The 26,717-nt window shown below is 36.7% G+C and overlaps 1 protein-coding gene and 1 long non-coding RNA gene across 4 annotated transcripts in view; one reads left to right on the plus strand and one right to left on the minus strand.

Annotated features, from left to right (window-relative positions):
- The window catches only part of LOC108698413, a 69,225-nt gene extending 54,129 nt beyond the window's left edge, over nt 1-15,096 (plus strand). The window contains exons 2-3 of the long non-coding RNA XR_001932640.2: nt 14,020-14,179; nt 14,286-15,096. This is a non-coding gene — a long non-coding RNA (uncharacterized LOC108698413). The remainder of the gene's footprint in view (nt 1-14,019; nt 14,180-14,285) is intronic.
- Nucleotides 1-26,717, minus strand: part of diaph2.L (diaphanous related formin 2 L homeolog) — a 774,648-nt gene that overhangs the window by 21,293 nt on the left and 726,638 nt on the right. The gene's annotated exons all lie outside the window — the stretch shown is intronic.

Consider the following 26,717-nt stretch of genomic DNA (forward strand, 5'->3'; position numbering starts at 1 on the left):
TTGTCCAAATAGTTTGGGTGGAAATCTTTAGTGTATGTGAAATGAGAACAAAGACAATGATGATCAAGAGCTATCAGACATAATGGTGATGAAATTACATTTCATGATTATCCTATCTAAATCAGCTTAAAATCTTTTGAAAAATGCCTATTGTTTAGAATCATGTGCATGTCTGCAACTGTAGATATAAGCTTCAAATTATGCCCTGTAATTGACTGAAATGATTATTATAGCTCAGCTACACACGCTGGCAAATTATTCTAGCTAGAACTCACTTACTGGAAAATAATACCTGGAGTAAATGATTTCATTTAGTAAGATCCAAAAAATGGATTGCACATGTAAAGACTGAATCAGCTATAGAATGTGTAAATGGTAACATCTGCTGTAAAGACTGTAAACAGTCAGAGAATCACATATTATTTCAGTTGTCCTCCCTCTAATACAAATAATACAGATGGAGCCGACTTTATGCAGACAGATGGCTTGCAATGCCCTGCCATATAAATAGATCAATTTCATCTTTCTGCATTAAAATGAATGCTGTGACATTGTATGCAGTCCTGTGCCATGTAATGTCAAAACAAACGACGTACTGTATATAGGAAGGCTTGTAGACTCAGCAGATATGGGAAAGAGCTTGAGGGTCAAATAACTTTGGAATCTACAAACTGTACATGGAGTATGACGGAAGTACTGTGGTTTTCTGCAGTGAGATGACAGAGAATAGTAAATCAAGTGAATGACTAAAAGATCTCAAATATATGATGCACATTTCAGTACCCTGCATTCTTCATGGTATCGGCTATAGCAAAAATACTCGGTTATAAGAGAAAGTCAAAGTTAATTGTAACTTCACAGCGCTATTTCATCTTAAGATATAATTATCCTTTAAAGAAGACATAACCCCTTAGAAACACATTTGCACAGATCAGGTCATTCAGTTTGCTCAAGTTTCCCCTATACCCCAGTGTCCAGTGAAGAACTGCTAAGCAGCCAAGGTTGCTGCCATGTTTAGTGACCATTGGATCATGTTAGAGCCTCTACAAACATCCCTGAAGGCCAGGACTATTGGCTAGCAAATTCATTAATACTTTTCGAATGAGCCAGGAAGCAATAATGCATGCAAAGTAGCAGTGCAAACATTGTAACTGCTGCAAATATATGCAAGGTATTGGAGATGTTAGGCAATGACTCCGTTTATATAGTGAGAAACTGAAGCCCCCCCCCCCCCCCCCCGATATGGTAAAAAAAAACCAATTGAACAAAAAACAAAATAATGTAAGTACCTACTGCCTATATAGAGACATGGGGACATCAAGAGTAAAAGTCCACACAGGGAGAAGATACCCTTCAGATTGTTATTGATTAAACCAGTTGTATTACCTTTTACAACAGCCTGTTATATCACAGTTTAATATTACAGGTTTAGAAAAGATCTTACAGTCTATAGGACATTCACCTGCCCTTAGCTGACCTTAACCCTGAAATGGACAGGAAGAACATTAATTCCATCTGCCTAAATTGGTCTTTTTTTATCATAGCATCAGGGACATTAACGGCACCTCACTTGTGAGTTAGCAGGGAAATTTTCTTTGAGCTTGGCTAGTAATGTGCACTTCAAATGTATATAATATTTTGATTAAAAAATGTACGCGCAAAAGCTCATACAAATGTACCTCGGTTAATATTAATGACTTGTCTTACATCTCCGGCACATGAACTAGCTGAAATCCCACACATACAGTGAATGCCACTTGTGGTCTAATTACCTCACAGAAAGATTCCCCAGGAACTACATACCAAGTCTTTGAGCAAGCTATAATTGTGAGGACTGTCGGGCTGCTATAATTAGAATTTCGTCTAATGAGTAATTCTTTTTTAAAGTAAAAACCTTTAGAGAAGCTAGAGCTGATATTGCTGTTATAAAGAGATCCGCACCAAAAATCCCTTCTAAGAATTCAATATAAAATGCAAGATATAAAGTTTGCTGTGTGTAACAGTTCTTAAACACAATTCATAATTCAAAGGCTGGACAAATAATACGGACAATGATTTGTTAGGATCTTGTGTGTGATTATGATCTGTATGGGTTTGCTCCCACAGTGCAAAAACAGACTGGTATGTCACTTGGCTGTTGACGTATAACTCGAGTGAGGATATTAGACTGTAAGCTCTCCTGGCGAAGAGACTGTAATCAATATGCTCACTATCTCAGCTCAGTATAAATCATGAAGATAATGACTTTGGGCATTTGTTAGGGACTTTTTTGTTTCCGTGTCAGCTGATGGCATGAATTCAACAATCTCTAAAGGCATTATATTGCTTTTTGTATACATATCTGACTTGAAGAATTTAAAGGTTAAATAGTGGATCACACCATTGTGTTCTACAGAGCTCATCTGCTGTGTAACATGAGCCTTTTCTACTTTGTATGGCTTCCCCCATTGCTACACAGCAGCTTATTTATATAAACAGTAGTAGTGTTTCTGAAACAACCATAACTGGTTTACCAGTTCAGGGCAAGACTGCATTATATAGTGGATAATGTACCCCCTACTGTAATTTATAAAGATATTATTCATTATAATCTACAATTCTGGGTTCAGTTTGTACTTTCTGACGAGTTCTTTGCCATTACTTTAGTATATTTAGCTGGGTACCTTTTATTTCTTCTTGCTATGGTCATGTCACATGTGTGTTGCAGCTGGGATGTAGTTCTTTCCTTTTTTTCTTCACAGGATTCCTCTCCATTTTTGCACCCCCCCTGCATTACCAAAGTCTCCTCCCCTTCGTATACACTACCTGGAGTCTCTCTCACCCTCCCTTACATTATCTAAGTCTCGCTCCGCCTCCCATCCACTCTGAAGGCTAGCTCCCGCACTGTGTGACATTTTCTTTCACTGCATCACAGACGGGTGAAGGGAAGGAGGCGGAGCGAGTCTTCAGAGAGTGGACAGGAGGTGGAGCGAGAATTTGGAAGGGTAAGGGAGGGGGAGCGAGACTTCAGATAGTTGATGCGAGGGGGAGCGAAAATGGAGAAGAGAAACGCTAGTGAGGCAGCTGCAGATAATGTTTTACTGGAGTGAGATCTGCTATGAAGGAAAGAGAAGCCGAAGGGAGGGGGTGGAGCGCGTTGTGGGAGGTAAGCAAATGCAGAACCGAAAGCTATAGTGGTGGGAAGGTCGGGTAGAGGCGATGGCGGCAGCTGCGAGTCCCTTTAAGTTTATAAACGGCGCGTTCTGGCGTCAGAACGCGCCGTTTATGAGGATATAGTTTACAGTCTGGTCCCATTGGGAAATGACCAGACTGTAGATTATATAGTGAATAAAGTACCCCCTCTTGTAAAATATAAGGATATTATTAGTTACCGAGGAGTTTCATGACCATATAAAAACACGAGGCCGAAGGCCGAGTGTTTTTATACAGGTCATGGAACTCCGAGGTAACTTCTAATATCCTCATATTTTACAAATGGGGGTACTTAATTTATTATAATACACAAATTTTAGTGAGTCATGTGACAGAAATGACATCACTACTCACGGTTTATAACTGATGACATCACTACTCACCGTTTATAAGGATATAATATATATATAATATATATATATATAATTGTGTATTATATTTGTATTACTTCAAAAAACACTTTCATTTTTTGAATGCATGAATACAACAATCTAAAGGCATACTATTGCTTTTTGTATATATATCTGACTTGGAGAATTTTTATTGAATAAGATAGACTAAGGTGGCCTCACTATATATTTATAACTTGCACACATTTAAAGCCCACTAATGAAAAATAATCCCCCAAACCTATTCAACAACGAATGTCTCAGCAGTCACTTAGAGGTTTAAGTTTCTGTGTCAGTTCCTTCCGACCTTGAGGAAGTCACTTAACCTCCCTCTGCCTCAAGCACCTAAGCATAAATGTTTGAGCTAAGCATAATTATGTTTACTTTGCTGTGTAAAATTAGAGTTGCTATATAAGCATAAATCAATTAACATGCATGCCACTGGATTTGGGCATATGTGAATTGTATCCTCAAGCGATAAATAAAGGATAACAACATTGTATGAAACAAACAGATACATATTTATTTTTATTTCAAATTATATTTAAAGGGATTCTGTCATGATTATTTATGGAATAGTTTTTTTATTACTAAATTACACGGTGTACATTGCAAATAATTAATTCTACCATTTCAAATGTCGAACCAATAAATGTGTTTTATTTTAGTTATAGTATTAATGTGTAGGCAGACATCTCAAGCTCATTGTGCCTGATCCTGTGCTTCAGAAAGAACCAGCACTTCACAATGGAACTTCAGGGGGCGATATAACGCAACTTGGAGTAAAGAGTAACTGAAGTTTATTAGAGCAGAACATGGTTGAGGGCACCTGGGAAAGTAAGAACATATCTAGCCAAATGTCAAATTTCAAAATTAAATATAAAAAAATCAGTTTGCACTTTTTAAATATGGATTTCAATGCAGGGATCTGCTGGAGGAGCATGATGCATTTAAAAAACAAATAAACCTGTTTTCCCATGACAGAATCCCTTTCGTTAGTGTCTGAAGAAGTGGTCTAGAATATGGCTTAATGTATTCAGACATAATGTTTTTATTATTTAAAAAATGACAAACATATAAAAGAAGATCTGGTTGTCTTATCTGATAAATAACTAGATGTCACAAACCTGCAACAGATATAGTTACAACCAGTGATTTTGATTTTTGGGGAGTTCTGTAGATAATATGTAATTAGAAGATTTCCTCCTGCTTTTTGTGGGATAATCTACAAATTTCCTTGGAAGAGGAATAGTTTATAAGAATTGACTGGGTGAATAGGTCAATGCTTGGCCGACTTAAGTGGCAACACATATACAGTATAGTTTGTTTCAGACAGAGATGTCTGGCCACAAAGTAAAGAAAACAGAGCAAATGGGTTATTCGCTTTAGTATGTATATTGGTACACTGAATGAGTATATTGGGCGCAGCAACCTAACCAGTTTAATCTAAACACTGAACTGTTTGGACATGAAAATATCCAAATTGCAATGATTCAACTTGTGGGTTATCTGTCATTCAAAAGTGGCTAGAATGTGAATATGCAATTTTGATACAGAAACAGCAAAGTACATACTACAATGAGGTTTTCATTTTAAATCAAGGGTGCTCTAAAGATGTTCTTAGTCAATCATTGACTATTTCCATTTTCCAAGTCAGCTGGATCGATAGGTGATGTGATACTGATGTGGAGGCCAACATATTAGGTCCATATATGGGCCAACATGCTACCAACTTTTGAGTATAAAACTTTGGCATCTAAAAGCTGACGAGTCAATATTGCATTAAGTACAAATTCAAGGTATTATATTAAGTGCTTTTTCACAATTTTATTCAGTACAAATTTTGATATTCACATTTTTTAAATGTATAAGCAAATATTTGAATTTTTAGAAAAAAAAATCTAGCATTACACAAATGTGTATTTTGATAAATAGGCCCTCAAGTGGGTCAGAAATAAATGTTTACCAGTTGAAGAGTGCTAAAGATAATATGTCTTTGAAAGTGTCAGTTTGGTGTTCCTGTTAACAACTTTTAAGGGTGGGCTCAAAGGTATTTCTAAGGCAAGTTGTGCCCCAGTGCTTTTTGGATGCAGAGTAAAGAAGTTCGATTTTAATGTTCAGCTAGTTATGGGCGAATCTGTCCTGTTTTGCTTCGCCGAATAATTTGCAAAATGACAGACATTTATGAAATGGCGACACTTGGCGAAGTGTTGCAGTGGATTTTTTGACTGAAAATTTTCGATGTAGTTTCGCAAAAACATTCGCGGGCGGCAAAGCATGGAAATTTGCGGCAAATCCATGCCTGTCTAATTTATTCGCCCATCACTAGTGATGGGCGAATTTGGGGTGTATCGCTTCGATGAAAAATTCGCGAATTTCCTGTGAAATTCGCGAAATGGAAAACAATTCGCGAAACGGCAAATTTTTGCGTCGGTTTCACAAATTTATTAGCCAGCGTCGAATAGCGGGAATTCGCCACGAATTTGCGCCCGGTGAAAATATTCGCACATCACTAGTCACAGCTAGTTGTAGACTATATACCAATATTATTACCTGAATCCAATGCTTATTAATGTAGCATGTTTTTATTTTTAGTACCAGCATCTACATGTGGTCTGTCTCAGTTACAAGGAAAATGGATTTTCACGTGAAACCTCCTTTGAAATCTATGGAGAAAATATCTATTAAAAGACATGTTTTCCTGGTTGCATTTAATATAGGTCATAAATTTATGTATGTCTTCAGATTCTTTTAACACTGGTGCCCAAATGGGTATATAAAAATGCAATATAGGTTGTAATATTATTACAATTTTTTTTCTGTATTATTATAAATGACGGTGCTGTAGTTAAGCTTTAAAAAGGCCTCGAAGTGCAGAGAATGGTTTTGTGAATCAAAGGGACCTGTCCTGTTCTTGTATTAACAAACTGAAATAATTTGCAATAAATCTGTATTAGGAATGTGCTGAGCAGAGCAGTGTATACAGGTGTACAACAATTATTAGATTTGATCTCCGAATGAATTCAGATTCCCACTGGAGTCTGAATGCTTGAATGACCCTATTATTCTACATCCACTGTTCCCAGACCTGATCAACTTAATTATTCTGACTAGTGAAACATTCAGGACATGGATTTCTGATTTGTTTTAAACCAAATGGGACAACTTAAAGTGCTTCATTAAAAAATAGCACAAAAGAAAAAAAAAAAAGATGAATCTGATGGCGTGGGAGGCTTTGAAGCAATTCAGAATTTTGGATGTGTACATTTATAAGGCAATTGTTAAATTCATTTTCTGGCTCAAGCAGGAATTCTGACTAAGAAGACCTGTCAAATATTCAGAGCTCCAAAATCAGTTGAGAATGAGAAACAAAGACAGATAAAGTGACTGAACTAGCTAATGAGTATAACTGAAGATTTAATTTTAAATAATGAATATAGAATTATCATTTCATACAGCTGTACAAACAGAATAGAGTACAGCAAAGCTGCTTTCATTACAGCTTAATGTATGTTGGAAGCAAAGTAACTAATGTATATTTTATTGATACAGCTAATGAGACAACTACTTGCTGTGTCATTATTACAGAATGGTAGAGGTCTGAGGGGTCATCTTTACCCAATGAGTAATGCGCGCAGGAGCATTCAGCCCAGAAATTCTAACTTTCTGACTCATGTCTACCAATGCCCTACTTTCTCCTCTAATGGCCGTAAATTGTCCTCATCCATATAACCTCATACCATTGTCTTAAGAAACAATTCAGTCTTTAACATTTGGGGGCAGATTCACAAAAGGGCGAATTGTCGGCTACGACCACTTCGCACACATCCCACCGCTTCGCCAGGTACAAATTCACCACCACTATGATAATTCACTTATTTGCAAAGTTGCGCCCTGGGCGCCGGACACTGGTGGCTTTTTTCGTTATTGTTACTTTGGCAGGGAGAGCATTTCATAGCGAAGATGCGCTACCGTTCGTTTGTGCCTAGCGAAAATTCGCTAGTGATCTTTGCGCTTAGGTCAATTTGCATACGGCGGGTAATTTAAAGTTGTAAAGAGGTCTTTATTATAAATGGTGCAAATGCTTGAAGTTACTTCTTTCTATCACTTTTTATTACACATGTCCGGGGAACCTTAATAAAGACAAGAGAGTTAATATAACACATGAGCCCATGTTCCATATGTTATAAAAATGTGTGGAGAAAACAGGTTACCCAAAAAAAGTCTGTTAGGAGTGTTGCAGCCAATCCTGCTTAAAAAAGTAAAAATCGCCAGCATTTTTTGAACTTTAATGCATTTTCGGCACACAGAATATGATGTAAGTGACAGAAGATTGAGGAAGATCTAGCTTCTTTTTATCACTTTGCCTGGTCTGAGATGTCAAAGTCAACTGTGGCGAAAGAGGTTAGTTCAGTAAAACTTAAGTGAATTTGTCACTAATTCGTGGCAAATTTAGAATTTTGCGGTCCGCGGATAAATTTGTGAATCTCCCAAGAAAATTCTATGGAAAAATTTGCCGGCATCCGAAAAGTCACTAGCGTCAAAATCGCTGCGCGTCAACACTATTTGGACACACATTGACTTTTAACGCCAGCGGGCATACATTTTCAGGTATCACAACTTTTTTTGCGAAATTTTTCACAGTTTTGCAAATTTCGAGAATTTTGCGTGAAATTAGATAATTTTTCAGCAAATTGAAACAGATGAAATTCGCCTAGAAACGATAGTTCGCCAGAGTGAAAGGTCGCATGGCGATAGAGTGTGAATGAACGAAAATGATGGTCCTGTTCGCTAGCGAATTAGTGCCTGCACCTGTTAGTGAATTAAGTATGTCCCTGTGGGTGGCAACGTTGGTAAAAGTTGCTAGGTTTAGCCACTTTGCATTTAGTGAATCTGCCCCCAAGTCTTGCCGATCCTAACATATTGTAACTAGTGATGAGCAAACCTACCCAGTTTTGCGTTGTCAAAAAATTTGTGAAACTGCTGAAAAGTCTATGGGCGTCTTTTTTGTTGCGGTGACTTTTTTGTCACGGCAACTTTTTTTTGAAGCAAATTATAATACGGTCTATGGGTGACTTTTTTTGTAGCAAAATATGTCTATGAGCAACTTTTTTTCATGCCAATTGCATTAAAGTCAGTGTTTTTTCTCAGCTAATTTTTTTTGTCAAAATTTTTGTTGCAGTTTCGTAAAAAAAAGTCATCAGATGGCCAAATGAAGAATTTCGCCGCGAATCCATGTATGGATAAAAAAACATTCATTGCTAATTGTAAACTAGCAGTAACCTAGCTCTTGTTACTGACCACTGTACATTACAGCAGCTCTTCTACATTATCTTCATCCATTATATCCATTCTTGCCATACAGTTGCATATGTTTGCCTTTTATCTTACTCATACCCTGTCCCACCTAGATTGTAAGCACTTGTTGGCAAGAACCTTTTCTCATATTGTATCAATTTTCTCGTAAACATCTCTTTGTACAACAATGTAGACTATCTGATGATGTAAAACTCATTGTAGTAGTGATAATAATACCAATAGTTATGGCATTCTGGGTGGACATAAGTAAGCTGAGCAAACCCTTTCTTTCCAAATGAGACAATGCCCCTCTCCCACTTCTGGTAAACTTCTGAAATTTCTTTTCACCTATGATACATTAGGCCACAACTTTTTTTTAGGTGTAATGCTTTCTCAATAAAATATGGCATTCATAACAAATTATCCATAAAATAACATCTCCAAACATCTATAACATCTATATTTCCAACTTACATTGTTAATATGCAGGGGAGGGAAAATAGATTGTAAATAATGGAGTATTTAAACCATTATACAGAGTATACAAATAATTCAGTTGCCCTCTATGCAGAATAGCACATGTAATCCAATAGGGAAATGCTGAAGTAAACAAGAAAAAGCAAGTAATTCCTTAGTGCTGCTTATGTTTGTTCTTAAGAAGAAACTGAACTGACATTAAAGTGGTCCCAATGCCCCTCGTCTTCTCCCACTAATGATATGTAGCGTCTGCTGAGCCTGCATTCCCTCTGTCTGTGTCCAGTCTGATTGCCATCAATTCTCAATTCTATCGGATCTGTAAAAAGCTGAGCCAAGTCGCGGGAGACTGGCACCGGTTCACCCTTCAAGGCATATCCTGCCATCAGGCATCAGTTTGCACTTCAGTGGAATACACTGAATGTGACACTACACACAACAGTCTGGAGACAAACCTCTTAAAAAATGCCTAGCACTAGTCAAAAGTCATTCTTGGATGACAAACCAAGGGGAAGCTTTGTGTATACTATTAACTCTTCAGAGTTCTAAAAAGGTATGAAACAGACAACGCACAACATCTTTTAAAGTAATACATTTGCCATAGGCACTAGGTAAAAAATCATACTGATGTGGCAAACATTATGGGGTATGTTATGTTACAAGCCTTTATATAATCATACCTCAGTATGCTGAACATTACATTACCAGCCAGTGCATAGTCAATCATCAGTTAATAAGTTATTACATTACAAACTTTTATTTAATACAGTCATATGTTGTTTTAGCCATGAAACAGGGTAATTGAGGTAATTTGACCTTCCTTCAAAGAGCACACATAGAACACATGTAACATTCTGTTTTAAAAAGGAAGTTCGGTCTTATTTCTTATAAAGACCAAACTTGTTCTGGTGGAGCATGACCTCAGCATAATGGAAAAATCCTTGACCTTATCTCAACCAGGGCTGAAGAAGAGGTGAGACGTGGAACTTGGCTTTGGGAAACCATGGGGTAGCGAGACAAGATAAGCCTGGATTATTATTATTCACTATAGGTACACCACAGTTGTAACGCCATATTGCAATCTACTAGAAATGTAATCCTCAATGTTAACATGCTATTCCGTATGTATTACCATAGTTATATCCCCAAGTCTCCTTGCTATTTCGTTTATTCTCTCTTGCTATACTGTATGAGTAAGAGTTTTAACAAGACCGTTATACAGTAACTATGTATACCAATGTGGTAAATTGCAAATAGTGGTCCATATTCAATTCAATGCAAACAATGTATCTTTTAAAATAATAATTAGTATGTCATAGGATAATAAACAGTGTTTAATTTTGTTCTGCTATCTTGTTTAACCTGTGTTAGCATGGCATAAACATCACTGTTTATTTATTCAAAAGTATGCTGCCTTACCCTAACAACAGACAGCACAGCCTAGAACTCTCATAAAAACTAAGAACTGTCTCTTGTATGATGTACATGGACATGGTTGGAAACAGAACACATCTTTACAGCCGGAAGGATCTACCCAAAACAGGTCAGCAGATCTTAGCATGAACATTAGACATTTATTGGTTCTGACCTGACATCTATACTAAGAGGTGTCTCTCGAATATCCTAGTCTGCTACTGAAAACATAATAGAAAACTTTGAGCATGACTGTAGACATAATACAATCAAAGCTTGCTAGAATTAAAGACTATTTGGACATACTGTCCCAGGAGCCATTTGATAAACCTTTATACTGATGTAATCACCAAAAATTGTTTCTAAAGCATCCTTCTTGTGCAATTCTTTGTGGCCTCAAACATGACAGTGGCTGCACTGCTTCATCAGAATCAAAGGCTTGGACCAGCAGAAAAAGAATAATTGCAGCACATAGCCGCAGATAAAAGCTCTCCACAAAGTGTAGCTATTAGGGACAGTGTATTGTCAGGGTAGCATGTATCCTTGCTTTTACAATTGAGGGTTATTTTATAACATGCGGCAATAGAAAACAGAGTTGAATAAGAAACAATTCTTGTAGCTTTGTTTGTCCCTCAAAAGTGGTTTCAGTACAGACGTATGCATTGCTTTTATAGCAGAAAAATATGTGCTATAAGAACATGAGCAGCAATAAAGGTTTATTCAAAATGCTGAAGGCCACACGCTCAGAAAATATTGACTAATATCCCAGTAAGAATATTAACATACATATGCCTTCTCTTCATGCATAAATATCAAGTTATATCTAATTCAGTAACATGGGATATACAGTATGCATTTTGTTTCCAAACCGGTACATTTTACATAAAGATTTTGTTGCTGTCCATTTTGAGTTGACTCTTTAAATGTTCCCCCATAAGGCAGACGAGTTTTCCCAGGTCCAGTAACCCATAGCAACCAATCAGTTCCTTTTATTTTGAACAGGTGACCAGTAAATGCTTCCGGGTTTCTATAGTTGATTAGACATGTAGCAAACGTTGCAGCCAATTCATGTTCTCATTCTTTGCATAATGCCTCTTAACTACAGTAAATTTCACCATGGTTGCATAAAAGTTAACACAAAGGAACTTGAAATAGATGCAATTGTTTTTTCCGCAAAGGAGATTAAAAAAAGCAATTAACTTAGATTGAATTCGATTTTAGGCTCTGCAGGGTAGATATGCAGTCCTAGCGTGTCTTTTAATAACTGTATATTTATATTTATTTACTATTATTTATGTCTTCAATACATACATCCATACAATTGTATAATATTTTAAAAAAATCAATGATGAAAATCAAACCTCAATTGCAGAAAAAAATTTGATTATTTTAGTAATAGCAAACTAATAGACTTTTAGGGCCAGATTCAATTCATTGAGAAAAAGTTATCTCATGGTTTATCATGTGAAAATTCATGGACAAAACTCAATTCAAGCAGAAAAATCTAATATTCTAATTCAGTTTTTTTATGGAACTTTGAAATTTATATGGCCATTGGGTTGCTGAGATGATATGAATTAAAATGAGACATAAAAGAAACATATTGTATGCAACAGAAAATGAATAAAGATATACATTTAGCCTCCAAGATACTGAAATAAACATAAGTAAGAACAAGAATAAATGTAGCAGTAGCTTCATAGCAGAAATGCAAGTTTTAGAAAAGGGAAAGCAAAAAAAAAAAAACACAAAAGAAAAAAATGGAAACCAACTATTGGTAAAAGCCAGGTCCATAAAATACAGCATGATATTGTACACAACATATTTACAGTACATTTGGTGCAGGCATTGCTCATATGAGCAGATATCTGGTGCCAACTTTCTACTCTTGACTATAACAAACTGATAGGGCAGACATAAATCCTGAGACTGTAGATATCATTCGTGGGTGGCAGGCATCATGTGATCTGTGTTGATAGATAAGACCAGACCATTTGGCCTACCTGCCTTAACAGATGTATTATTTATCCATGTATATACATGTTATCATCCCTGAAACATTTGGGGGTCATTATTAACCCTGGGGATGCAATAACAAGAGAACTAAAGACGCTCCATGAAAATCCAAAGCTCAGAGTGCAGTGAGCATTGTCAGTCTCGCAGCTCAGCCCTGTCAGATGGTAAAGACAGGGCCCTAATGTGGGCTGTGCCTCTGCATGAAGTGCAAAGTACAGGGGTGAAAGGGGGTTACCTGCTTGCCTTGCCCACCCACTTTATTTGAATCGAGGCAGCATGGGTCTCTGCTATCTGAAGCAGAGACCTGCAGCTATTTGTGTGCACTGAAATGCAGCATATAAAGTACAAAACTCTGAGAGAAAACAGACATGTTGGCTAAGCTACCTCAACTATATACTACCTAAACTAAATATAAATGAAAGTTGACTGGTAAATATTATATTGGCATCTATAACAGTTAAAAATAAGACAATACTATTTCACATTATTTTGACTTGGAAATCACTATAAATCAGTTTTGAAACCCTTCATATTATTGGAGGAAAACACAGAAAAGGTATAAGTATCTATAAAGCTGCGGTGACACAGAGTATTAAAATGAATGGTTTCCTGTGTCTATGGAAAGGTGCTTGAAGTCCAATTTATCTTTTGATTTGTCTTTTTTTTTTTTCATCGTTGGGAAAACAAATCAGTCACCTCTCTCTGTCAATAAACTCTGCCACATTTCTATGTGACCCATAGCAACGTGCCTGGTCATCATATATCTTGCCTTTAGCGTCTCTGTGATACAGCGTAACATGGAATCTGATTCATTCTTTCCGTTAAAACATATTTACCTCGTTTGTCACCAGCCTCCTGTTTTGATCCTGGAGCAACTTAAGCCATAAATAGAGTTACACAGCCTAGGGTGGTCCATTAAATCCTGTAAATAGTATGTCATAGCAGAACCCAAAGAGGGCATCACCTAACAGCATCTACCGTTTTAGGATTGGTCTCTACTTGGTACACTATGTACCTAACAATGAGCAGGCCACTCATTTGTGCTAGGGATGAACCTGAAATATATGATATTAGCAGATTTATATTAGCTCTAAAATTTCATTTTTTTAATAGATTAATTTGAGCCATACTAAGGTAAAATATCAATGTCAGTGGGCACAAAGACGATGGAATATTTCCTACTATTTTTCAAATAAAAAAACTTTGTAAAAGTACCAATAATTTCAAACTCTTGCAGGTCACCTTGGAGCACCCTTGAATGCTGCACTCTGCACCCCCAATCTGGATGCATTAGGAGAGACTCAATGGCACTTTTCTTTTACTTTGTATCAATGGGTGCAAAACGGCTTGATTAAAATTCTGCAATGGCTGCAGAGAGGAGACTGAAATTTTACAAGGTAGATGTTTCTATTCCTATACCTAGCATTATTACTAGTTCCAGCTAAAATATACAAGAATTGGCTAAACCTCACTTGGCTTTTTTTTTTCTGTTTGGAATTGTAGGTAGTGAAGATAACACTCAGCACAGTGGGAGTTTCAACAAGGAGTTTAAATAGACTGGGGGAGTGGGGTATCAAAATTCAAAACCAAAGAATTCTGGGAAGCTGAGTGATAATAAATGGTAAACCTGTGTTAGAAAATACACACAAGTTGTGCTACTACCAACCTTGCCAGTTGGAGTAAGGCTCTAGTTACCCTATTTATCCAAAATGCTTACACTAATGTTGTTGATCTGGAATATACCCCAAGTATACATTGTGTATGGACACAGAGCAGCAATGGTCTATTGTTTTTGGTAAAACTGTGTTAAAAAGTGTTAATTGAATGGTAATTTGTCATTTCCTGCAAAGGTTTACTTAACCTGTTTGTAGCCATTTTGTGACTTGCAGTCACTTTTTTATGTATTGTATGCTTTTTTTGACACATTTACAAATAGTTTGCTCTTTTTCCTTTTTTTTTTCCTGGGGTGCAGGTACATAACTGTTAAATTATACATTTGGTGCTGCAATGTGCATAATGCACATAATATTCAGCAACTGTAATGTTTTCTCATGCTTAGCTTCTTGTCATTTTGGAACATAATATTGTGCTTTATACAGTATATAATTATTATATGCAGCACTGAACTTCTTTTTAAGGTGCAAACAATCTCCTCCTTTAGAAGCATATAATGCCTGAGGCACAGGGACATTTCATGACTTATCTGCTTTCTAAATATGTGCAGACATGTAAGGATTTCATTATCTATATTGCTTAAACACAAACTGATATGAATTAAAGTTTTTATATTTAAAATTACATTTGCTTTTGGTTTAATAAATCCATTTATTTATTTGTGTTTCCTCCCCTGTTAAAACTGAGGGAAAAAAAAAACCATAAGCAAAAATAGGTCATCATTATAATAAAAATAGACACAGTTGGGTGAGTGCTTGAAAATGTTATTTTGGTATCTCCTTCAGTTGAATAATGACTCTGTGTTAGCATTTCCATTGTGACATAAAAATAATAAGAACAATTCATAAGTTTGGCAGTCTGTTTATAGGGTTTGTACTCCTAAAGAAAATGAATACTTGAAACCATGCTCAGTGTGTTTGTAAGGTTAGGGCTACAATTAATTTGCCTTGTGCTTTTAATGTGCTTTGATACATGTTGTTGATGATAGAAGCAAGATGCACTATATAGCAATCAGGAAGTAAGGGGCCTATTTATGATTGCCTAGGCAATCATAAAGAAAACCCCATGCGAGTTTACTAATCCCACAAGATTTAGTGCTGAAAAAGATGTGCAATCTTCATGTGTTTGCTTTCAGGCACCAACATTTTTTCTTTGTTACAAAATTCTGTTCAGGCAAACCTACAAAGATAGCTGAGTTTTTTCAGCATGAAATGTAATTAGTATTCTTATGTGGGCTTACTTGTATGATTGCCTGAGCACAAAAGCTTGGTTAATCATAAATGGGCCCTTATGGGCAGAGACATGGTCAGATTTGGGGAGATTAATCTCCCCAAACTGCCTTCCCCTGCGCTTCATTTTTCGAAGACACTCGAATTCTTCTCGTGAGGCAACTTCGGAAAATGAAGCGCTCCAAGTGCCATCCCGCTGGAGATTTACATTCTAGCCAGCGGGAAGGCAGGGCAAGACAGTTCAGGGACATTAGTTGCCCCAAAGAAGAGATTTGTCGCCGGGCAACTGAGCAAAAGTCTCGGTCAATTACTCATGGCATGGAAAGTACATGTCTGCATCTGATTATAAGGCCAATAAAGCCTGTAGACACGAGGGTGTGATTCTACTGCATGTATACAAATATGGTGCATTAAAAGCATGTATAGCCCTATAACAGAAAATTATGACTTAGTAAAAATCATGTGTATTCTCACCTTTTTCATGATTCTACATGGAACACTTACTACCCAGGAACTGGGCATGCATAGTTTGAAAACCAGTGTGGTCCAGCATGGACTAAGCATGATATGGTTGAACACCATGTTAAATAGTTCATTCCAGTTCATACAAGTTTAGATTTCTGATATTGTTGATCTGAATTGATGGAACAAAACCTGTATTTTGCCCTTATTCAGTGTTAATTTACTCTTACTACAAACTCACTACAAGGAAAATGTAACAGGATAAGAGGCCATCATTTTGTAATGTAAAGATTAGTATCTCTAATTTTTATGTTATCCGTTATCAGGTGAAACTGTCTCCAAAAAGGCAGTATTTCTGCTGAAATTTAGTGGTCAAGAAAAGCCCACATACCTTATATTTATGTTATGGTAGTTTGTATATACAGTAATTACTGGCTATATCTAAGAAAACCTGTTTCCCACTCTGGGTCCAAAGCTTTGTATACATTCAAATTTATTCCTTTAGACTAATTTCTATAGTATAAGCCTTCCATCCTGCGCCCAATATAGTCCTGTCCAGTGTGACACAGTGAGTAAATGCCTTTCCTCTAGTAGGCACAGGCACCACGCTGCTCTACAGATGCTATAGAACTAACGACAGCTGGAAATCAGCATGCTGCTTATTACTACTCAAATAAGTATCAAGTATTTTGAAGGCTGTAATCCTGTGATGTCTGTACATGAGCCTTTGCTTGTGTCTAATAAACTGGCTAATAAGGTCCAGTTTATAACCGAGAACATTGAGAAAATGTATATATGCAGGACAGGTTTATTCATGTTATAATTTCTATATTGTTTGCTATGAATTTGGTAAGCCGGAGGAGAATGCTAGGGCTTTAGACACAATAATTTATACTACTGATGATAAACTGTCAAAGGCACAATATTATAATTAGTAAGAAATTCCCTTAATGAAAGAATTTTCTGTTGTTATCCTGAGCTATTTCAGACCTGGAATCTTGGTTAGAATAGTTGGATACTATTGATAAATGGTGCCTAATCTGTAAATACAAGGATAATTGCATAGATGAGTTAAGCAGTAATAGACCTGCGTCTAACTGGAGAATTCAGGTCATCAGTTCTTTGACCCAAACATTATGGCCTACAGCTATCAGACATTAATTATAAAGCTTGGGAAGGTACAAAATGACAGAGTTGGGAAGCTAAATATACATACAAACATCAGAGGGAATGAACAAAGATTTACCATTTGAAAGTAGTTCAATAGATTACTATTATGGTAAAGATAAGCATCATTGCTGATTCTGTATAAAGCCTTATTATACTATGTTCTACATCATGAACACAAATGAGTGAGACTGCCAAGCAAACTGAACTAATAAACATAAATATTACAGCCTTGGAGCTGAGATCTTGTTTATATAAACTTTTGTGAAGTCAGAGAATCGGGCACTGGCTCCAATTGGAAAGCTGTCAAGCCAGTTTTTTAAATGTTTATTCGAAATCTGTGCATTTTGTAAGCACCAGGGAAGTAACATTTGTCAAAAATATATTTTGCTATTTAGTACTTCTTAAAAAGAAAGAACAAAACGGAAACCCATATGGCTTTTAAGAAACGCATCCTTTTGTATAGCGAACTGAATAAACTGATATCACTCTCCAAAGAAGAAATGCACATGCTCCTTAAAACATAAAAAGGTCACACTGTGTAGAAAGAATAGACGGAAAAGATAAAAAACATATCAAAACAATTCAGTGCAATCACATGTGGATTTGGAAAGAAAGAGGAGGGGACATTGTGAAGGTTAAAAAGAATCAATGGCAAGAATTCTCCATTTTCCCTGTGAGAGGTAAGCACAACAATGCACTGACTGCAGGAATAATCCTAGTCTGAGCATTAGTTTGGATGATATTCATTCTGCATAAGACTAAATATGATCATTTTCACATTCTTTCAATTTCTTGAGTAATAACATATCCGCACATGGCATGAACTGTGTACAATGAAACGTGAAAAGACTAGGAAACGCTGCTTGGGAAGTGCTTAACAGCCATGTCAAGGTCAGTGGTGTAAGTCATGTAGCTATGTTTAAGACTGGAAAGAGGGTTTAGCAATCTGCGCATTCCCAGCTGTTTCAAAACTGCAAATTCTAGCACCCTCAAACAGCTGTCGTCTAGTTCTGCAACAGCTAGAAGGTTAAGTTGCTCTTCCCCAGACAGTTACATATACAGTTGGGAACCCTTAAAAGAAGAAATTCTGTTAATCATTTCTGTTTCTGAAGACAAAGTTCACCTTTTTAGTATAATATTTACAGTGGCAATTTATTACTCATAGTCCGTATTATGGGAAAGCCATCTCCCATTTGAATAAAATGTATTCTCATTTTAAAAATGATTTCCTTTTTCTTTATAATCAGTACCTTGTATTGGATCCCAATAAAGATGTAATGAATTGTAGTTGAAGGCACAACAATCCTACGGCATTTTAGAATTGTTTAAATAATTTTTAGTAGACTGATGGTACAGAGATCCAAATTACTGAAAGATTCCTTATCCAGAAAAACCCAGGTCCCAAGCATTCTGGATACTGGGTCCTCTGCCTGTATTATGATTATTTATTTTTTCATTCAGTATTTGATAATATAAAATAGAATTTTTATTGAATAAGAAGTATTCAATGAATGTGGACTAAGGACAAGGCTGATAAGAAGTGAAAATATTAAAGTAATATTATCTGGGCTAGAATTCTTCTTTTCACTTGTTGGCCTAGATAACTAGATTTATGGAATATGCATTTAGTGTGTTGAGAGCAAGGGAATACAAATGAATTTATGCATAATCACCCTGCTTTTTGTCTTCAAGATTTATTCTTTGTTCCCTAGCCTATATTGGAGTTCGGCAATATCTATCAGTACCAACTTAAGAGACAAGGTTACGGCCTCAAACCTTATGCGATGTTGGCATGTGCAGCTTAACCTGAATTCAACTTATGTGACCAGAATTCATAACTCAGGATAAGTTTATCTGTTATTAATGGTCAATGGTAACATTTAGACATTCTACCACTATTCTTTTTATCCTACATTTTGATGTAAATTTTAACAGGTTTGTCTTTTTTTTTTTTAGATAATGTTTAAGATGTCCATATATGGGCCTTTTAGTTATCCAACCACATAAGCCTTTATGCTTTTGATCATACTTCCAGATATACATTATTCTGTTTGCGTCAGGCTGAGGTGGAGTCCAGTAACAGGCCAGGTGTAAGGGCTGATGAAAGGCATGCAGGTTAGAGGCAGAAGTCAAGCTAGGCAAGGGAAGTCAGGAAACAGGTTTAGGGAAAGTACTATAGCACAGGAACATGGAAGGGAACAAGGAACCAGGCAGGAACTCCATTACAAGGCTGAAGCCAGGCATGGGATAACAGAAGTTCAGAAGAGCAGTAGTTTGGATCAAGCTTGGGAGCTTAAATGACCAAGCAACTAGCTATTGCATGATGGAGGTAATGGCGGTAACTGTGCAGAAGGAATGGAAAACTGGATGCCCATTAGGATAACATAGTGGTTCATCTATAAAAGCCTCCAGTGGCTCACTAGAATAGTGCAGTTGCAAATCAAGACAGAGTCTAAGGATTGAAGCCAGACAGATCCTGGCAGTTTGCCAACCACAATAAGAAGATCTGAGCCAGAGAAGCTACTCCTCTAACTTTCATATTTGTAGATGCCCCCTCCACTCATTGGCAGTTAATATATTTTTGTGCACATACCAACTGGAATCTCATAGGATCACTGGACAGCCTGTACAAACAGATTCTGCAAGGTGGGACACAACCACAGAAGATGCTTAAAATGAACCAAACTGCATGATGGCCATCTTAAGGTGACTGATACCAAAACAGTAGCTCAACTTTGTTCCAGCTGAACTTCACCAACCAATTGCATGTGTCAAGGGAAACTGTGCCACTCTCAGTCTGCCTTGCAGCCATGGAACTTTATACTAATGTACGTTTCATATTGATTCTTGTAAGATAGGAGCATCATTGTTTTTGAATGATGTGATTTATAAGCTCACTTATAATATTGCTGCCTATTTGCGAAACAGCACAAGGAAACATAAGGTGATTTCAAAGACTTTAACAAGAATATATGACTTGATTGCTCTCTACTAAAAAAAAAAAAAAAAACCTCATACCTAATTAAGACTTTTCATATTACATCTGACATTCTGCAAATCTTACATTCTTTGTTTCTAGTTCATGATAAAGAACATTTCACACACATAATGGATCGATCACCCTCCTTGAACTGTCACAGCTTACTGATGGGAATACAGGACTGACTGTAAGATCATGCCTGCAGGTTAGGAGCCTGAAAATGTAATTCAATGGTAGAGAAATAATGTCATTAAAATGTCATACGTGCTTTACTTACAATGCTGGTCGGGGGTTGAATTTTTTTTTAGCAACAATAACTTTTCTTTTCTTTTTCTATTTTTTCAAAGATTAAGATCTATGATGAAGGTATATAAGGCTGCCTCTCTTGTGTTTTTCTATCCTCAATAGTATACATAGCATAAGTAATGATACAGTTCTTATTCGCATGTAACCTTAGTGGTATATTTTTAATGCATGCATTTCAATGTAAAACACACTGTCCTTTTTCATGTCATGAGAAATAAAGTATTACACTTCAGTGGTTCCAAGCTGAGAGTCAGGGGGGTTGGATTTCTAGGATAGTAATGGACTGTCCTCTGAAAGTTATTTAGTGGTCTTGGCCTGCTGGGAGTACCTTTAAAGGGCAGTTCGCATATATATGAATCCATCAGCACTCACGCCACTAGAGACTGAGAGAGCATCTGTGATTCAGTGCAAATAAAACGTTAAGATACATAAAGATAGCCTTCACAGGGTTTTGTTATTTTGAATCTTTCAATAATAATCAACCATTTTTTAAACTGAAGTGGACTATAGGGTTGGCTTTATCAACTATGAATTACTATATATACATATATACATATATATATATATATATATATATAACAAACAAGGGAAAGTTGTGCTCACCACTATTTTTTAAAACCATTAGGCGGGGGTGCAATGAGGGTGTGACCACAAAATACATATAGTCAACTACAAGAGGTCCTCTGCACTCAGCCCATTATCAATATATTTAAGACAGAGACATTTTGTGCATACTGCTACTAAAAAATGCCTTACCCTTTAAACACAGGGATTGTTTGTCCATATATTGCAATATATTTAAGCTGGCCAACTACGCCAAAATCACTCCATATCTTGCCAGTCCTACGCTTAATTTTCATCTGATTCATTAAGAATTCAATTGCTTAATTATACATTTTACAAAGGGACTACGTTTTACCTGCAACTTACTAGCTGCTTTCAAAGTAAGGTGATCCCACTTGTTGGACAAGTTTATGTCCACCCCAAAGCAATCACATAGTTACATCGCTGCCGGACGGGGCAATCGCAGAAGTATTAGCATTATGTGACTGGTTTGTAGTGGCAATGTGCAAAGCATAACACAGTGGATCAAGCAATGAGAAAACATTTTTGCTTGGTACAGTTTTGGGTCAAAATTCTCAGATGATGATTTTCACAAATCTGCTCTAGAATTTCACCATGGACCCCGTTTCCCCGACACCACCTCCAAAAAACACTGGCTGTCATTATTGCATCAAGATTACTTCATCAGTTGTCCTTGCATCGAGATTGACAAATCTGAATTCCCCACATCGGTGCGTCCAATTGCCCTGTGCCAAGATTGACTCTTCCAATATCCCTGATTGACATGTCTGACATCCCTGCACCAAGATGGGCACATCCAATTGCCATTTGTCAAGATCAATACATCTATGTCCCTGCGTTAGTATTGATAAAAGTCTGGAAACAAACTTTAGTAAGCATCAATCTGAGGGAACAGGAAGTCTGTGCAAAACTTGATGCACCATCTGGATTAGCCCTTACAAAGACAACTTAATACAATACAGTTTCATCAAACTATAAAATTGCACAGAAAATTAATTCAAAAATGTTGTTCATTAGCAACCAATATTACATTCCCCATAATGTGTTTTGGCACAGTTTTGTAAATTTCCATGTGATTTTGTGAATCTTTACACAAAGCGAACCAATTTCTCTCATCACAGTTTATTGGGCCCGTCGGAGTATTGTTTGGGCCTTTACTTTACTTTAAAGACAAGCACCTATTTTGAATCTCGGTCTGGACAAGCAGTGAGACCAATAATCCATTGTAACCTACTCAATCTTTAAAGAAGAAAAAAATACACATGCAAAAAGAGAAAAAATAAATAAGTGATCGCTTATTTTAAATGGTTAAAACAGGGATACAACTGAGCATAAATGTTATTACCATATTACCAACACTAGGGATGTAGCGAACTGCCGTTTATGTGTTTGCGAACGCCGTTCGCGAACACCGGCAAAAAATGCGAACAGTTCGCGAACAGTTCGCGAACTTCGAACACCCGCAAAATCGTTCGATTCGAATGATCGAAGGATTTTAATCGTTCGATCGAACGATTTTCATTCGAATCGAACGATCGAAGCCATTCTATCGAATGATTTCATTCAATCGAATGGCTTCGATCGAACGATTCGAACGAAAATCCTTCGATTTTAGCGGTCGAAGGAATCGAATGGTCGAACGATTTTTGTTCGAATCGAACGCGAACTCATATTGGCGAATGTCGCGCGACGTTCGCGAACATTCGGCGGACGCGAACTAGTTCGCCGGCGAACAGTTCGCTACATCCCTAACCAACACATAATACTAGTTTTACATATAGCTACAGAGAGAGAAACACAAAGTTGAGTACCCTAGATTATTGCAGAAGGAAAAGCAAATGCTACAGACCAAATCAGTGCATGTGACAGCTGGTGGATTAATTACCATTCTTACTGTATCCTTACAATCCAAAATTAATTCTGTCAATAAGAAATATCTTGGGAGACAGAAATCAGATTGCCACATGCCCTGAATCATGTTCAGCACTGTCACTACAAGAAGTGAGATCTCGGGATGGCTTGTTATCATTCTTAAAATAATATATTCTGCTATAAATTACCCCAACGTTCTTTATTTTTGTGTCCTTACTTTAGGTGTCCTCCATGTAACTTTACATCTCTCATATATAGCTTTGAACTCTTGAGTGATTTACTCACCTACCTCCCTTGCGTGTTGTCACAGGATTCTGAATTATACCTACAAGTCACAGAAAATAAATGATATCTCTTCAGAGTTATAGTTTTAGATGGCTTACGGAAGCCTCCAATGTCTCTTAGTCACTTCTACAGTCAAGGAGAATACATTCCAAGAAATGACATATTGTTACTACATCTCCATCACTGAGAAAATTCAGCTGGCCTTCCTACTATTTTTATTTAGTACCTCCTATCTGACTAGCCATGTCAGTATTGTAAGGAATCAATGACAAAATCAAATATCAAATATGAATTGAACCCTACAAGTGCCAGATAAAACCAATAAGCCCATAGAATATGAGTATTGCTGCTCATAAAAGTTATTTGCTTAATAATGTTTAGGCACTCCAGGATATACACAAAAGTACATGATAAAAAGGAAAAAAACCTATAGATCCCAGATGGAACTTCAAGCATTGAAATGAATGCACACACAGGAAATATGATTTATGGGAAAGCAGCATAAATAATATCAAGTCCAAAGTTCAAAAGGAACTAAATAGAGAAAATACTGCTGGAGAAAAATTCATCATATTATAGTGGGCAGTGCCCATCTGATATAGGCTATAAAGTTTTATAAAATACATGAGCAGTGCAAGAATGGTAACAATTAAGTGGGCAAGTGGAACCAGGCAACGGGCACCAAGGGGTTGGGCAACTGGAATGGCAGGTAGCCCCAAAAGGTCTTGGTGAGCATTGCTTTAAAAAGGAAATTTGTTTACATTTTAGGTTAGACCATGTTTGGTTTGTAAGTTACTAAATGGATATTATTTTATCTGTATATTTCGAATTTTAAATTTTATTGTGTCTCTGTTCATCAGACTGCACAGACTTGGCACATGAGTTGTAATTCTTATTACTAAGTAGAAGTTAAAAGCTCCAATTTTAGACCCCACCAACCACACACTAAATTACACAATTCATACTGTAGTCTTATTTAAAGTTAATCCAGTGATATTTTAAATGGCTTCAGTTTATTTTCCTCCTCCTTATTGCAGCCCTGCAAGTATTTTCGTTCTGTACTAGTAAATGTTTTAGTATTAACCCAATGGCATGTATTTATTATCTCATTATACACAAGTTAATACTTATTCAGGAATTAAGAATGGAGTTCTTGTGATTATCATGTAGCAAACTATTATAATGATGTACTTAAGTGCACTCTAAGTCATAATGAATCTATAAATCAGATTCATTGCAATAATCTTTGCTGTAAATTATGCAGTGCGACAACAGTTATTTGAAACAGTTACTTGTCACAAAAATTAAAGGAACAACTTTTGCTGTTAGCAATTTGTCACTTATCAGCTATATTTTGTAGATGCAACTGATAGGTGTTGTTTTTAGTGCTTTGCTGGTTAATAGATGGAAAATGATTGTTGTGTTCTCTTCTTATCAAATGTATAAAGATGTGTTTACTATGCAGAATTTTCGAGTAATTGCTGCAATAGGAGAAGTTAAACTATCGCATAACCAGATGCTGTGGTGCAGTATTTCTAATCTGATAGTTTTGCTAAATACCTGGGTTTTTTCAACTGCCTCCTATGCTAATGTTCTTTACTGAGAATCTTTTTTGTCTCCTCTACTCTTAAGCTAGGGTGAGACAAATCCGATCTCTGCCTGAAGAGAAATGCAGACTGAGAATCCGCTCCTCTGCTGCTGCCCTTCTGAACCCAGAAACATTACCTCCACTTGGATTCAGGTAGACACGGCAGATTTCGGCTCCAAAATTCATCTGCCTGCACCTGAGTGGAGGTAATGTTTCCAGTGCAGGCACAGTGGGCAGAAGGGCAGCAGAGGGAAAGTGGGTTATCGGTCTGCATCCGTTCGCCTGGCCCTAGCCTTGTACATCAGCATTTATTGCAGTGATATATTGTGGCTGATGGATGATATGGGTTCTGTATGAGGGGAATTAACATATTGCCCTGTGCAGGTGGGATTCCTTAGGGTGTTTTGATTGTTCCCAATGGTCCACAAAGTTACTGACAGGTAAACTGTCTTCTATTGAAAGTGACTCAAGCTTCTTTAAAAATGTTCTTTCCCTTTAACATACACAACAACATATGCTAAAGGGCATTGAAAACCAACTCAAGGAACAGTGTTCATACTATAGAAATGTTGTGTTCAGTCTGTTTTCGCTATTGCAACTTTTTTTTTTTTAGTGCCTTTAGCGAAGCAGTTTCCTACTTTCCCTTCAAGTCTTATGTTGCCAATATGAACATTTGCAATGATGTAGCTCAGTAAAGATGCATATACAACTGTCGAAGGGGTAATGACAGTGGTCAAAATACTGCTTAAAATGTAGCTTTAAGGCCATGGCAAACTGGCTTACTTTCTTTCAAGTTTACTTTCATATTACTCAGAAATGGCTTTCCTTTCTCTTTAAAGTCACTGTGATTGGGAAAATAGACTGTAAGCTCATCTGGAGCAGGTACAAATGTTTTTTTTTTAAAGGAATAGGTTGTCACTACATAAATGAGCAATATCTAGGGCACATTCAAGCCCAATTTGTTTTTGAAAAGAAATTGTGTTGTGATTCAAAGACAAACGTCATAGAAGTTATTTGTTCCACAATGCACTAAAATAAGCACAATAAATTTAAATGGAAGTGTATAATGCAGACAGCTGTGATTGTGTTAAAACACCATTCATTAAGCAGTTGGACCCTAACTTTCTTGTGCTCAGTATCAATCCCCAGTGTTTTACCTTCTGTATTAACATGATTAAAGAGGACCCATCACCCAAAAAAAGTTTTCAAAATCCTATATTATCACATTGGTCAAGCAAAATGAATTTAATTACACTATATACATTATTTGAATCTTGTTTCCTTCAGTCTGGAATTTGGGATAGGCAAATTTGACTCTTTAGTTTTGCCAAAAATTTGCCTGTTGTTGTACAAGCATAAAGTACTGCCTCTCACTCTGTAATTGTGCCTGTGCAAATATTTTTTGCAGGCAAATAAAAGGGGCAAAAATTATTTGTATTTAAAAAAAAAAAAAAAAATCATTTGTATGATGCTTTATTTGTTATTAGTGCACCTTGGGTAAAACAGTATGCCACTATTAGAACAAGCATGATGGTATTTTGATGAAAATTGCTCAGGAATGTTGTACTGGTTATTATACTAGGCCCTGGGTGTTGCATGGTTTAAATTCTCTCCTGTCTTTGTACTTTGCAGTAAGGAGTCTAACATTAAAAAACACTCTCTGCTTGGGTCACTGAATATAAATGAATCAATCTCCATGGCTGGCAGATCCCAGTGGGCATTCCTTTGTAATTCTCAATTTTCTGTTTCTATCTGTAAATAACACAGGACCATCTTTCATATGC

Source organism: Xenopus laevis, chromosome 8L (genome assembly GCF_017654675.1).
Source record: "Xenopus laevis strain J_2021 chromosome 8L, Xenopus_laevis_v10.1, whole genome shotgun sequence".
NCBI lineage: Eukaryota > Metazoa > Chordata > Amphibia > Anura > Pipidae > Xenopus > Xenopus laevis.